General features: G+C 34.3%; 2 protein-coding genes across 5 annotated transcripts in view; one reads left to right on the forward strand and one right to left on the reverse strand.

Moving 5' to 3' along the window:
- Positions 1 to 15,285, forward strand: part of LOC126964517 (ecdysone-induced protein 74EF-like) — a 243,410-nt gene that overhangs the window by 40,116 nt on the left and 188,009 nt on the right. The window lies entirely within an intron of this gene.
- LOC126964570 (U7 snRNA-associated Sm-like protein LSm11) overlaps positions 10,598 to 15,285 on the reverse strand; it is a 47,484-nt gene continuing 42,796 nt past the window's right edge. The window contains exon 5 of one of the 2 annotated variants that reach the window (XM_050807767.1): positions 10,598 to 12,215. The gene's annotated coding sequence lies outside the window, so the exon portion shown is untranslated. Of the gene's footprint in view, positions 13,426 to 15,285 lie in introns of both variants that reach the window. The other variant, XM_050807766.1, reaches the window with a different exon arrangement.

Below are 15,285 nucleotides of genomic sequence, written 5' to 3' on the forward strand. Positions count from 1 at the left end.
GCTAGATTATAGGTACCACAACGGTGCCTTTTTCTGCCGTGGAGCAGTAATGTGTAAACATTATTGTGTTTCGGTCTGAAGGGCGCCGTAGCTAGTAAAATTACTGGGCAAATGATACTTAACATCTTACGTCGCAATGTGACGAGCCTGCGCTCGTAGTGCCGCTCAGAATTTTTGGGTTTTTCAAGAATCCTGAGCGACACAAGTACCATCAGCTGAACGGCCTGCTCGTTTCATCCCTTATTGTCATAAAAAAGCCGATTGGAATAAATTATATTCGACTTTTCACTTTGACTTCGGTTTTCGTAAGTTACTGCTGCTGTAAGCGACATATTACCACTGTACACAGCCGGTTAACTAGCAGTGAGAAATGGTGAAGGAATCTGAAAGCGCATTACACGTGTCTGTGAGCTGCATCTATTTGCAGTAAATGGGTCAAGCCGTTCCCAACTTAGCGGCAATAACGAGTACAAAAAGAGTAAAACGCACCTCCCGCCCCGCGCGGCGCCGCCCGCTGTCCGTTCGACTATCGTACCGCTTGCCATATATAATTAACCGAGTCCAGTTCTGTTCATATCGTTTCATCTTCATAAACATTTGCCGTATCAATTTAAACGAAAATTTGGTCTTTACATTATGATGCCCTTGTGCATGACATTTTTTTACCAACATATTAGAATTCTTTGATAATATTGCCAGCACTGAGCTTAGTTAGCGTAAATCAAAATAATCTTAGATACATTGGCACATTAGCAAATTTTCTGTAAACTGTGATGATACAATGTTGAAAACCCGGAACAAACAATAGTCGAATTAGTATTCTTATGTATATGCTTTTATAACATGATCCCAAAAATTTACATAGCAAAAGTGCTACAAAAATCAAAAAAAAAATTGGTAAACCACGTTTATGTGGTACAAGTTACTTTAACATAAATGAGATTCTTAATGATACACAGATTGGGAATGGAGCGATCGCCGTCAGGATCTTTCATAATAAATTGTATTTTGAGGGGATTTTCTTAAAAAAGAAGAAGCCCGCTGAGTTTCTGGCGCCAGACCTTCTCAGGTCTGAGGCTACGGATGTGATAGTTTTTACCGTGAATAAGTGATTTTAAATTCTATTTCGAATAACAATATTTGAATTTGAATTGGATACAATCATATAACCCGTACATTCAACGAGTTTTTGTTACAGAAGGACCTAAACAATTTGTTATTTTTTAAAGTATAAGAGATAATCCTCACTTCTGGGATTAATTACTCTAAATTAAATTTTAAAACAAAATTTATGAACAATGCGGGACTCCAAGGCGAACCCGCGACCTGTTGCGTTCGGTGCGAGCGCACTTCCACTGAGCCAATTATTCGAGTGACGTATCGTTGATAAATCTTGTTCAATTGCGGAAGATCGCTCGCACAGAACGCAAGAAGTCGCGGGTTAGAGTTCCACATCATTGATAAATTTTGTTTTCAACTTTAATTTGTACAATAGGACCTTTGACTACCGAGAAGCTTTCCTTGCTGTATCTACAATGAGTTCAGAGTAAACAGTTTGTGCACAGTCATGCGCCAGCGAGCAAGTTCACCAAGGATACTTCGCCGTAAAAGAATTGTGGTCGACATTGATGTCTCTGCACATAATTTAAATTACATTATTTAACATTTAATAAAACACGTATCACACGGAAATGTTTCGTTCACTCGTTCGCCTTATACGGTTCTGTTTAAGACGCTATTTACAAATTAATGTAAGTTACATTGTATCAACTTGTGTCCAGTTTTATCTCGGTGTTTTTTCACTGTTACTTATATTTTTTTATTTATTGCTCGACGAACTGTGAAAAATAACAAATGATACTCATTTTATAGCGCTGCGTAAAAATATCTATAAGGCAAGGTTGTATTAAATATTAATTGGTTCCTGAAATAACTGTTTGTGCGATACATAATTTCTATTTATACGTATGAATTTTACCAGTGAGAGGCTCCTTTGCACAGGAAGCCGGCTAGGTTATGGGTACCACAACGGCGCCTATTTCTGCAATTCAATTCTGTGAAGCAGTAATGTGTAAACATTATTGTATTTCGGTCTGAAGGGCGCCGTGGCTAGTGAAATTACTGGGCAAATGAGACTTAATATCTTTTGTCTCAAGGTGACGAGCGCAATTGTAGTGTCACTCAGACGTTTGGGTTTTTCAAGAATCCTGAGCGGCACTGCATTGTAATGGGTAGGGCGTATAAATTATCATCAGCTGAACGTCCTGCTCTTCTCGTACCTTATTTTCATAAAAAAATGTTGTAACATATAGTACTTATATGAAATTGTAATGTACATAATTCATATTATATAGCATTATGATATAAAGTATAAATAAAATAAACTAAACAATATTTTACATCTATATATATAAAAATGAATTGCTGTTCGTTAGTCTCGCTAAAACTCGAGAACAGCTGGACCGATTTGGCTAATTTTGGTTTTGAATTATTTGTGGAAGTCCAGAGAAGGTTTAAAATATGAAAATGCTCGGAATAAAATAAAAACAGCGATTTTGATTTTCCTTTCATGTGTCCCCCGTCGAATTTTTACATCTTTCTAAATTTCTCAGGAGGTAAAAAATTAACTTTATTTTAGTTACTATAATTGATAGATGACAGCTGTTAACTATCTATTAGATTATTTTTATGTAGATTGATAAATCTTAAGTTTTGTCAAAAAATTAAATTTCTGAGCACCACAAAACAAAACAAAAAATACCTATAGTTTATCAGAAAGCTTTAAACTGATTACCAGACTATCATAACTGTGTGTGTCTGTCAATATCAAATTGAAACCTTATTTAAATAGCCAGTATTTCAGGAAATCTCTGTTTTATAAGTAAGCAACATCACGGGTAATTAATTAAAAATAATAATAAAATTTCATTCATAACGAGCATTTATTTTTATTTGTTTTACAAAAGTTTAGGTCTTTAATTTATCGATAGTTGCAGTACAAAGTCTGCCGGGTCAGCTAGTCATAAAATAAAAAATACAATGACATCAGTGACTCAAATGTACCTGGAGTCATGGTTGTCGATTGAGGACTTTACTGACCCAACGCCCATCTGTCCGTCGAGCTATGTACCCTGCCCACTGCCACTTCAGTTTCACAATCATCTGGCCAATGTCCATTCTTTGGATCTCCTACGGATCTCTTCTTGATCTTTCCTCTTAATTTGATCGCGGGAAACTCCGAGCAAAGCGTTCTCCATTGCTCTCTGAGCGCCCATGAGCTTCCTCATAAGACTCATAGTTACCGATTCAAATTGATAGCTTCCAATAATATGATTCCAATAAGAAAATTTATTGAAGTAGGCGTTGCTTTGCGGAAATTCATAATTATACAAATGATTTGAGTTTGCTTTAGTGTTAATTACTCCAATATTTGTCTTTAAACAATTCGACACGTGTTTCGCCTCTACACAAGGCATCCTCAGGACGTGTTGTCTCGCCAAAACAGGCACTCAAACAGTTTGAGTCTCGTGTCAAATCATTTGTATAATGATTCCAATTACCTAAGATTTTGATTTACATAATTTTTATGCAATTGCTTATTGCACTGGTTGACCAATAAAGATTTATGATTAAGTTATTTATATTACTCTCGATAAGTCATTAGATTTATACATTACGTGATCCAATCAATCGTTTCTTACTTCTAAAACAAAATAGTAAGACCTATTTTTCTATTATGTGAAATCGGTAAACATACGCTAGTAATAATAAGGTTATATTAGGATAAATAAGCAAACATTTAAAGTTATAGCTTTTAAGTTTTAAGTAGCGACTAAACTTCCGTGGTATGGAATTTTTTAATATGATAAACAACTCTGCGACACTCACTTCAATTGATATAATCAACGCCAGGTTTTGCTGGTGAAACAAAAAGGAAGAAAATGATACGGTGGTGTAATAGGTAGCGTCAAAGAGAGGTTTTAAGTGGGTTAAATCCCACATTGACGGTCAAACAGTGGCTTGGAGATTTTCCTTCTCTCGCCGGAAAAATACCATGCTCTCTCGCAACACCAGAGAAATCACATGAGAATTACCGATCTGTAAAGTGTATTAAAATTACGCGAAACACAGTCAGGGCCGGCCAAAGGTCTATTTTTTTATTTAATTTTATTTATTTATTTAGAGCCTTAAAAAAGTGAACACCATTTACACCATAATTTATAGACCAAAGCATTAGACTAAAACTTAAGGCTGGTGACTGCAACTGGCAGCCCAATTAGACCTAAGCCTGTACCAGGGCTGTCCAAATATCCTCGGCCTAGTTGTAAAAAAATAAAAATATTAAAGTTTTCTAATTTAATCTAAAAAAAAATATATCTTATGATTTTCCTCTCTCAACCATGATTAATTTAAGCTTTAAATCAGGAATATTTCCACAGACCTTAAAAACTGCCATAATTATGCCATTACATAAAAAAGGGCCAGCTTTACATTTTGACTGTTTAGTTGTTCTTGTGAAGTGTAAATTTTGGCAATTTGACGGTACGCAAATACTGACGATTTGCGTACCATCAAGTAATATTTAGTTTTCAATGGTCGGAGGTAGTTGCAGATTGCAGTGCATCGTCCCTGGTTACGTAACCAATACTTATCTAAATCCAACTTCTGACTCAGCGTAGTCGCACTGGCAGTTCTCACGTGAACAAACTACTGGTAAAATACGGTCCCGTTTAAAACTTCTATACATATACTATAGTTACGTGGTATCTATCAACCATCTTCTTCTTCTCTCTCAGAGTGCCATTTGTTTCCGAAGCAGTAGTAGTATCTAGTATTTTAGAAAAATGACATCAAAAAGAAATCGAAAGGAATAAATTTTGGGAAAATAAATGCCTTTTAAGGCTTTTCATTTTGCTTTTTAGTACTTTCTTTGATTAACTCGAGTGTTACATTCAAGTTTGCGCGAAAGTTACATTTTTATTATTATTTTATTTAACTCGACTTTACGTGACTTATTCAGACCACGTTTTTCACGGAGACTTTTACGCAAAAACTAATGTAAAAACACAGTTACAATTACACGCGTTTCAATCCTTTAAAAAGTGTTTTATTTAAATCTTGCTTTTTATGTAGTTTGAGAGTGACAAACACTAGCTGTCTTTTTTATAGTTTTAATCATACAATCCTGTTTACATAGTTCTAATGTTTCAGTGTAAATCGATACATTTTTTTCAATTATTTTGAACGTACATAATCATACAGATATGATATCATACCTTAACGATATTATACTAGTATTAACATCCTTGGTAAGGCCCATAAAGTACGAGTGGCCTCGCTATAGATCCACAATAGTTGATACATTCATAGACACAATACAACAAGATATAGATGCTAATGTTAAGGCCGATGTTATCATACATTATGTAATTGGTGCGTCCTTATGCCTGTTTGTTAACAAAGTTCAAGTATGGTGCCCACTTCCGCGTGGCGAGGTAACATATCAGGGACTAAATGATAACTACATGACGCTCGTGATACTAAACCGCTTTTTATATTCAATCGGATTTCTAAGCTGACAATCCGATATTGACTATTATAATCCAATTACTTCTTTTGGGTATTTTAATATCCGATTAATATTTTGGTGATGTTTAATGTTTCACAGATCGATTGACGGTTGACATAAAATCTGTATTCTAAATAATCTTTAATTAGATATCGGACATAGAAAGCGTTAAATATTTAAAGCGTCGGAAATATTAGGTGTATATCCAATCTTATGCTCTGTGCTGAATCTCTTGCAAGAATTAATATGTCTGAGCTGTTCCAAACTGACATGATATACGAGTACACTAACTACTCAAAAAGCTTTGACCAAATTGACCACATTCTAGTGCTAGATAAGCTACAACGGATAGGAATAAATGGCGATCTGGTCAAATCGTTCTTATTTTACGTTCGTAATTGCTGTCAAACAAAAGTCCTTGAGGGTTACTCTTATTTATCCATGCGCATTCCTTCTGGTGTTCCGCAAGGGTCCTTATTGGAGCCCTCACTTTTGGCGATGTTTTGATGCCTGGTTCAACTATAAAACATTTTATATGCCAATGATATGAAAATGCTTCGTAAAATGTATAATAAAAGTGAGTCTACAAGAAAATCTTGTCAGATTTCAAAATTTCTCAATAAATTAAAAAAGACCTCAATATCTCCAAATGCTTATAGGTTTTAGAAAAGATTTATATAACTAAACAATTTATAGTGTTTCGATTACAAGGATGGATTCAGTTAAAGATCTACGGATAACCTTTAACAGTAAATTGCTTTTTTATGAGGACGTAGATAGTCGAGAAGGCATCTTGTTCCATAGCTTGGTGTTACGAATGTATTCGAAGTTTACAAGTATTAAAACATAAAACACTTTATTTTGCCTAAGTATGTGAATTTTAGTTATTCCTAAAAAAGGTGTTTACGCTCTCTACGATACAGAGCTATGTTTTTATTTTACCAGACTATGTTACCAGAATTTCTCTTTCTTACCTTACATAAATAATGAAGAGAAATTGCCGATTTGACTTACCTAATTAGCATAGCAAACGGCACTGGTGATTGCTCCGAACTCCTTAAGCAAATAGGACTGCGTACAAGCATTATTGCACTGAGAAATATTGTTCATGTTCACATAGGCAAGGAAAACTACAGACAGAATGCGTCTGTTTATGGGACTGCCTGCTTGTTTAACTCGCTGCTAAAAGCAATGAGTAAATTTATTCACCACCAGTACAAGTAAACCTAACACAAGATTTTATTTCCAGTGTATTATAGTTAACAAATGTAACTTGTTGATATTTTTATCTATTTTTTCTAATTCTTATATTGCGTGTGTAACTTTAACTAATATGTGGAAACTTTTAATTAGACTTAAGAAGACGTGTGCCGTGTCACCCCTGGCATGTTTATATTTGTTATTCTTAAGTCTTTATGTAAGTTTTTCAATGATTTTGTAAATTAAAAAATACGCGTTTTCAGCTGAAAATTAATTCTCGTTGATCAACTGTTGATCCTCATTACTTCTAGCAAAAAAAATACCGCTAAAATTGTATTAGAGACCTTGTGTTCCATCTAATTTATTGTTTAGGGTAACTGTGTAAGAGTGCTATTTTAATTTATTTAATAATTAATTAATTTATTTAATATTTATTAATTTCACAGTTTAATACTGATTTAATTCTGATAGGGGAAATATTCGGAGTGTAATTTCACATCTTCTAGTCTGTGTCAGGGTGAAAGAACTACACGTCCCATTGTTTTTTAAATACAAAAAAAATTATCACAATATATTTAGGTACTGTGTGTTGCCCTGGTATAATATAACTTGAATATTTCTGCCTTACTTCATTTGGTTAACTTCAGATCTGTAACATACATACGTATACATACATGATACCGGATTGTTTTGATTACTACAGCTTCTATGTATAATAGAAGTAACGATCGCAGATTACCCGAAGGCAAATGATTACCAGCCGTCCAAGTTCTTACAACATAAGAACACTTATAAAGCCTTATCGGCCTCTAAAAAGCGAGTGCCTACGCGATATTCGCGAAGGTAAACACTTCATTTCAAATCATTATCATTAGTTTGGTTATGTTGTCTTTATTTCGTAATATGGCGTTTACTTAAATCCCTTTTTCTCCATACTTTTAATTATTGTACCTTGTTTTGTGTTTTACGTGAATGCATGTTTTTATCGCTTTTTTTTTAGTTTAGTTTAACTTACCTCATTATTTATAACACTTAAATATATCCCCCAATTTTGTTTTGAAACCATTTTAAGAACACAACACAGTGCGAGCGAATTCCAGCTAATCTATAAATATTTATACGTATAACATGTATTTAATAGTGATAGATACATGTTTAGCTCAAGTATTTTTATTTTCGTGTCGGAATTATTAACTTCTATAAAAAAATTTGACAGGTAACAGCAGTCCTCGTGGTAGTTGGTCCTGCCGCGACGGCGAACTCTCGTAGAAACCATTCTTCATCTTCCATGTTGTGAAAAACTCATTAGCAATACGGAAATACGAGCGCATTGTTCGCGTACGATTGTTTTCCCATTTTCACGCGGCGGCCGCGGCTCGGGCGTCGCTCCCCGTGACCGCGCGCGACCGTGCGTCGACCTCACTCAACCGCACCACAGACTAACATAACACTTCGCCAAATGTCAAATCTTTTGACATTTTACTCTTTGAAAGTGGCTGTAGACCAGTGTTACCCAACCTTTTTTAGGCAATGCCCCACCTTAATATTTCTAAAATTGTTATGCCCCCCATACATACATATTTTTTAAACTTATATTTATATATATTTTTACCTTTAAAAATTGTTTTGTTCCCTTAATAAATATAAATGATAAGTTTTAGGAAGAAACCAAAATTGTTAGTAAAACATCGTAAGAAAAATTTCAAAACATATAATGTAATACCGAAATTCAAAATAATTTTAATGTTGATTTTTCTGTACTCATTTAGTGCGATTCTTGCGCTTGATACTCGCTGCACAGAGATTTTATATTAGGTTCCAATTTAATTAGATTTAATCTCAGTCGTAGTTGTGATATATCAAGTCGATTTACTTTTTTTAGCAGTACAGCACTAAATCCACATTCAGCTAAATATGAAGGTGGAAACGGTAGTAAAAGTTTTCTTGCACATTCTTAGCATTTATCAAATTTCCCACCGATATATAGCATTGCATTTAAATACCCCAAAGCGAAAGGGTTAAAGTTGTGTAGAGTCTTTTTAAATTGCCCCCAAGTGGGGCGTGGGCCCCACTTTGGGAAACACTGCTCTACATATATCTGGAATACATAAAAAAAACCATGATCTTGTCCCGATATTGTATTAAAAATTTTTGTAACGAAGAACTCCCATCACTCATATCAATTTCCATCATCAAGCCAAAGTAACTCAAAATATGAATATATTTTACTACGTAATAAATCATTAATGGTATTTGGGAAGGTTATGATTCAGTCATTACCAGTGGGAGGCACCTTTGCATAGGATGCCGGCGTACCACAACGGCGCCTATTTCTGCCGTGAAGCAGTAATGTATTTAAGCATTACTGTGTTTCGGTCTGAAGGGCGCCGAAGCTAGTGAAATTACAGGGCAAATGAGACTTAACATCTTATGTCTCAAGGTGACGAGCGCAGTTGTAGTACCGCTTAGAATTTTTGGGTTTTTGAAGAATCCTGAGTGATTACAACAGCAGGGCAGGGCGTATCAATTACCATCAGCTGAACATTCTGCCCGTCTCGCCCCTTATTATCATAAAAAAAGAACTCTTGTCTATTTGTGGGATAAATTAGTTATAATATTATTATGTGCAGTGCAACAAATATAATTTAAATATATTAACTTATAAAAATATATTTAAAATTATGTGGCATTTTATGAGTGTTTTATTCATAGTTATTGCGTGAACACAAATTTTCCATAAACAGGTTATTACGTTGTGAGATAATTCATAATAAATTAAATGTCGTTTCTATGATTCCGGTGCATTTCGTGATTAAATTATAGGTAATATGTTATATTTTTAAAGTGATAACCCCCACTTCTAGGATTAATACACAAATAAAATTTGAAAAACAAAATTTTATGAACGATGCGGGATTCGAATCCACTACCTCCGGCATTCCGTGCCGGTGCTCTAACCAACTGAGCTAACCGTTCGAGTACCGCCTCGTTATAAAATTATGTTTGCTTTGTTCAACTCTCAGGTTGTGGCTTCATCTACAGGATCTACTTTACAGTTGATAACCTGCTCAACCCCAATATTTGCATATTAGGAAATTGACATGAGATGTCGCTCTTGTAAATCTAAACAATATGTTATGTTTTAAAGTGATAACCCTCACTTCTAGGATTAATACACAAATAAAATTTGAAAAACAAAATTTTATGAACGATGCGGGATTCGAACCCACGACCTCCGGCGTTCCGTGCCGGTGCTCTAACTAACTGAGCTAACCGTTCGAATCCCGCGCCGTTCATAAAATTATGTTTTTCAAATTTTATTTGTGTAAATTATAGGTGGAATAAATATGCGTGTTAATTTTCAAATTAAAATATTTACAATAATATGAAATCACTTATTGAAAGTCAAAAACTACCACCCATTCCAAAAAGAATGCCTCAGACCTGAGAAGAACGGGCACAACAAACTCAGCGGGCTTCTTTTTACTATAAAAAATATGTTTACTAAGTAATATCGTACAATTTAACTTATTATTTCATAGCCCGAGGGCGGTCGCTCCATTACCAATATATGGTATTAAGAAAGTCATTCTTTGAAATTTCGTAATACATTTGTTTTGAACATTTTCGGGGATCTTGTTGTAAAAGCATATACATCGCCCCACAAAAGACTTCTGGTCTGGTCCTAGTGATAACATTATGGTTATGACAGTTTCCAGCAAATTCACTCAAGTGCCGATAACTGGCTCCATTTTTTAAAACTAATCCGGTACATAATTCTCAATAATTAAAATTATTAGTGTAGTAATACGAATGAAACAAAACAAAAACTTTGAATCACTTTAATATATATCACAAACAGTTAATAAAATAACTTAATAATAATTATATTCGACAAACTTAACTTACTTTATGATAACAATACTTAAACAGTTTGAAAGCCATTAAATGAATGCTATGCACTGGGCACTTAACAGAATGTAATTTAAGGGGGCCCTTCCCGGTCCTGTCTATCGTCAACGGGAACATGGATCATCCAACGCATACCGTCTGTTGACGACAAGCAAGAGAAAGGGATAATATTGAACGAAAAATAGTGTGAAGAAATACCAAAAACAGTTTCCCAAGAAATACGTATGTTTTATATGACAATAAGGCACAAGACAAGCAGGACGTTCAGCTGATGGTAATTGATACGCCCTGCCCATTACAATGAAATGCCGCGCAGGATTCTCGAAAAACCCAAAAATTCTAACATAAGATGTTAAGTCTAATTTGCCCAGTAATTTCACTAGCTACGGCGCCCTTCAGACCGAAACACAATAATGTTTACACATTACTACTTCACGGCAGAAATAGCCGCCGTTGCGGTACCCATAATCTATATCCCACTGGTAATTTTTTTGAGTAATCCTTACAAATTTGTGAAATAAATGTTTATCATTTAGAAACTCCATTACAAGTACGGGGTTTCTATCGCAACGGGTTATAGAGAACCTCAAATATGTTTGAAATGTAAAATTCGGCGCGGGAAGAAATTTGGACGAGTTTGGTTAAAATTTTGCTTACACTACCAGACAATATTTTATTCGAATATCACTAGATTATTATTATCTTATATCCGATGAGTACGTCTACTGTAGGAAAAAATTACTGAAGTAGGCGTTACTTTGCGGAAATCCATAATTATACAAATGATTTAAGTTTTCTTTAGTGTTAATTCCGCCAATATTCTGTTTAAACAATTATGCTGTCAACAATCACGAGACTCGTGCCAGATTTTGGCGAGACAACACATCCTGAAGATGCCTCGTGTAGAGGCGAAACACGTGTCGAATTGTTTAAAAACAGATATTGGCGGAATTAACACTAAAGAAAACTTAAATCATTTGTATACGTCTACTGTTACAATATAATGAATAAATAACTAGGTAATTCTACTTAAATTAACCATTTATTAATTAATTTTAATATAACAAAAAATAATTTATATTAATTATTATTTATTCCACTTAGATTAAAATGAATCAATTCTTAGTTTTATCTATCGAGCAGTTTAAATTTAAGTAGAATTACTTATTGCAAGTGGGGCAACATTATAATAACTATTTTATTGTGTTCCCTTACGTAAAGAATAAAAATCTTTAAAAAATAAAATGACAGATCATAAAATCGTTACTAATGCGAATATGAGTTTATTTATAACAGTTTCAACCCCGTGGGTATTATCTATTCAATTGATAATCATCACATACAGAGCGCGATATAACCGAATATCAAGCGCACTTAGTAGTAGGCACAATCTTATAAAAACAGAATTTTACTTGTATTTCGCAAAATTTATTTATTTTTTATGGAAGAGGAGTACAACCGGGATCCCTGATGTGGAATGTAATGTCTCAGATCTCACTTGTAATACCACAGGATTCACAGGAGCGTTGCTGACCTTATAAAACATCAAATAATGGTACATAATGATTTCGAAAACTGGAGTAATATAAGACCGGAACATATGGCTCATGTGGGAAATTTTAAACTTTTGGCGATAAAGGCTTCGGTCTATTATATATATACTAGCTGACCCGACAGACGTTGTTCTGTGCATAATAAATAATATACAGTTTTTTTATGGATTTGTCAGTAATATCTTATAACACCAAGAATTATTTTGTAATATATGCTCCCTGTCAATAACGTTCTATATTATGTATAGAACATCATTGATCCCTATTGTTAACTACAATAAAATTGTTTCACAGCAGAACTGTCAAACCATGAGTCAATAAATTCATTGGAAATAAAAATAATTATGTGTCCCAAATCGAAATAAAAACTATCCTATCTCTCAAGTTGGACCAAACTGCACTCCATGAAGTAATCCCCGTTAAAATCCGTTCATTAGTTTAGGAGTCCATCGCGGACAAACAACGTGTCACGTAATTTATATATATCGAGATATATTAGTTGTCATTTACATAGTTTCAGTATTTCACAATACAGACACATTATGTAAGTAAGGTGCTACTAACACACGATAATCGTACACAAACATACAAAAAAATTCGCCTCCTTGTAAAATATTTACATGTATACATATATTTATTTATTCATTTAATTGATATAGGAAGACCAGCAGCGTACAATAAATTTAAATAAAAGTCTAATAGTGACAAAAAGCCAATTAAAGATCCTCACGGATAGCAAATTACTTGCATAAAATAGTTACGAACACTTAAGTTCGCAATCATTTGGGCTATGTTAGTGACATCTCCTACGGATTTCCTCGTTTCTGATTCGATCGACCAGGTTCACCATACAGCTGTGGTTACTCATTCCTTCTTGTACGCCACCAGAAATACTTCTAGCGGACCCGGACACAAGTATACATATAAATACGCAATTATATACTTAAAACATATTTCACAGACATTCGACATATACTATATAAGAGGACAACGACCGTTAACATATCAATGTATTATTTGTAAACTGGAATGACATATTCTATCGCCAATATGAACTGTACATTTGAATAGTTCCGGTACAATGTAATCTATGTTTTACTTATAAGTAGATGAAGTAACTAATAATTCATGGCGAGAAATAATCTATTTATTTCCACCGTGCGACGACGAGGTGGCTTTTGGCTCCAGTCACTAAAAGTAAAAAATAAAACTTTTGTACAAAATATCCTAATACAATCGTGAATATATAAAATACTAGCTGAACCGACAGACGTTGTTCTGTAGATAATAATAAAAAAAAATACTGTTTAATAGGAATTTCCCAATAATATTTCAAAACATCAAGAATTATTGCGTAAAAATGCTCCCTGTTGTTGGAACTGTCAAACCGTGCGTCAATAAATTCTCTCAGAGAAAATATGTCTATACAAAACAAATATTGAAAATAAAAATGATTATGCGTACCAAATCGAAATAAAAACTATCCTATCCCTCAAGTTGGACTAAACTGCACTCCATTAAGTAATCCCAATTAAAATCCGTTCATTAGTTTAGGAGTTCACTGGAAACAAAGATCAGGACACAGGATTTATATATATTAAGATTAACCCACGGATTTGGCGAAGCGCTTTGGAATGTATTTACAAAATACAAGATATTTATTTTTCAGAATTAAGTGTTTACTTAGATCTTCAAAACTTATCAAGTACTTAATACTTAGCTGCCCTTTTAAGGCATAACAAATATTATTATTAATTTATTTAATATACTGTTTATTGTTATATATTGACTTTATAATTTACATATTACAAGAACCACCATTGAATTACATTGACTCGATTGAAAATAAAAAATTTATATATTTAATATATTTTATAATAAATATCACAAATCAAATTTATGAACGATGCGGGACTCGAACCCGCGACCTCTCGCGTTCCGTGCGAGTGCTTCCACTGAGCCAACGGTTCGAGTGACGTCACGTCTTAAATCTTGTACATGTCTTGTTCAACTCTCAGGTTGTGGCTTCAAAACAAATTGTTAAAATAAATTTCATTCAGGTAAATTGTTTTAATCTTAGGTTGAGGCCATGCGCATACTTTTTCAACATACTTTGGGTATATGCCGTTCGTATGTTTTCGGTTGTAAATGATATAAATGAATAATAATAATCATGTGGCACTCTGTCGGTTCACATAATTGTTATATTTTAATAACGACAAACAATCATTGTTTCATTCAAGACTTGTCCGAAACAGTTTTCATTTACATGATCGTATTACTTCTCATTACTTGTGACAAAACTCGAATGAAAACAAAAGTATACTTAGCTATGTTTAAGATGTATCCAAAGCTAATACCATCATTTCTAAATAAACACAGTTTAATATTATCAGTACTTTAAAAAAAGTAAGTAATTCACCAGCACGTACTACAAATCGACTAGTCTCCCAATCGCCTAGTGAAAAGGTTGTCAAAAAATGTCCGAGCGGCGTGGACATTAACTTATACAGATAACATTAAAACAGTCATTCAAATTAACACCTTATTTCGTGGCAGTAATATTCAAAGTCTAAGAACGAAAACTCTACCTAATAGACGCTTAGGCAGAGTTTCGCTCCGGACAATTTTTAAAGATTGTTAGTCTAGTAGTTAGGACGTCAATGTTAACCAGTCTTAATCATCGCAAAACGAGAGGTTACCTATTACATAACCTTTATCCGTTTTTTTAAAGTACCCTCATATCGACCTGAATACACAAAGTTTCTCCTGCCGCCACTTTCCATCCATTTACATTCCATTTCAGCCGGAAGACCGCTGGACAAAGGCCTCCCCCCAACGATCTCCATGTCGATAGGTCCTGCGCTGCCCTCATCCAACGTTTTCCAATGTCGGTCCATCTTGTACCCACCAACACTACGTCTTCCAGTACATGGTCGCCATTCGAGGTCTTTACTGCCCCACCATCTGTCCGTCGAGCTATGTGCCCTGCCCACTGCCACTTCAGTTTCACAACCATTTGCTACTGCAAAACTGGTCCTTCAGAAGCAT

This window comes from Leptidea sinapis, chromosome 5 (genome assembly GCF_905404315.1).
Source record: "Leptidea sinapis chromosome 5, ilLepSina1.1, whole genome shotgun sequence".
Lineage (NCBI taxonomy): Eukaryota > Metazoa > Arthropoda > Insecta > Lepidoptera > Pieridae > Leptidea > Leptidea sinapis.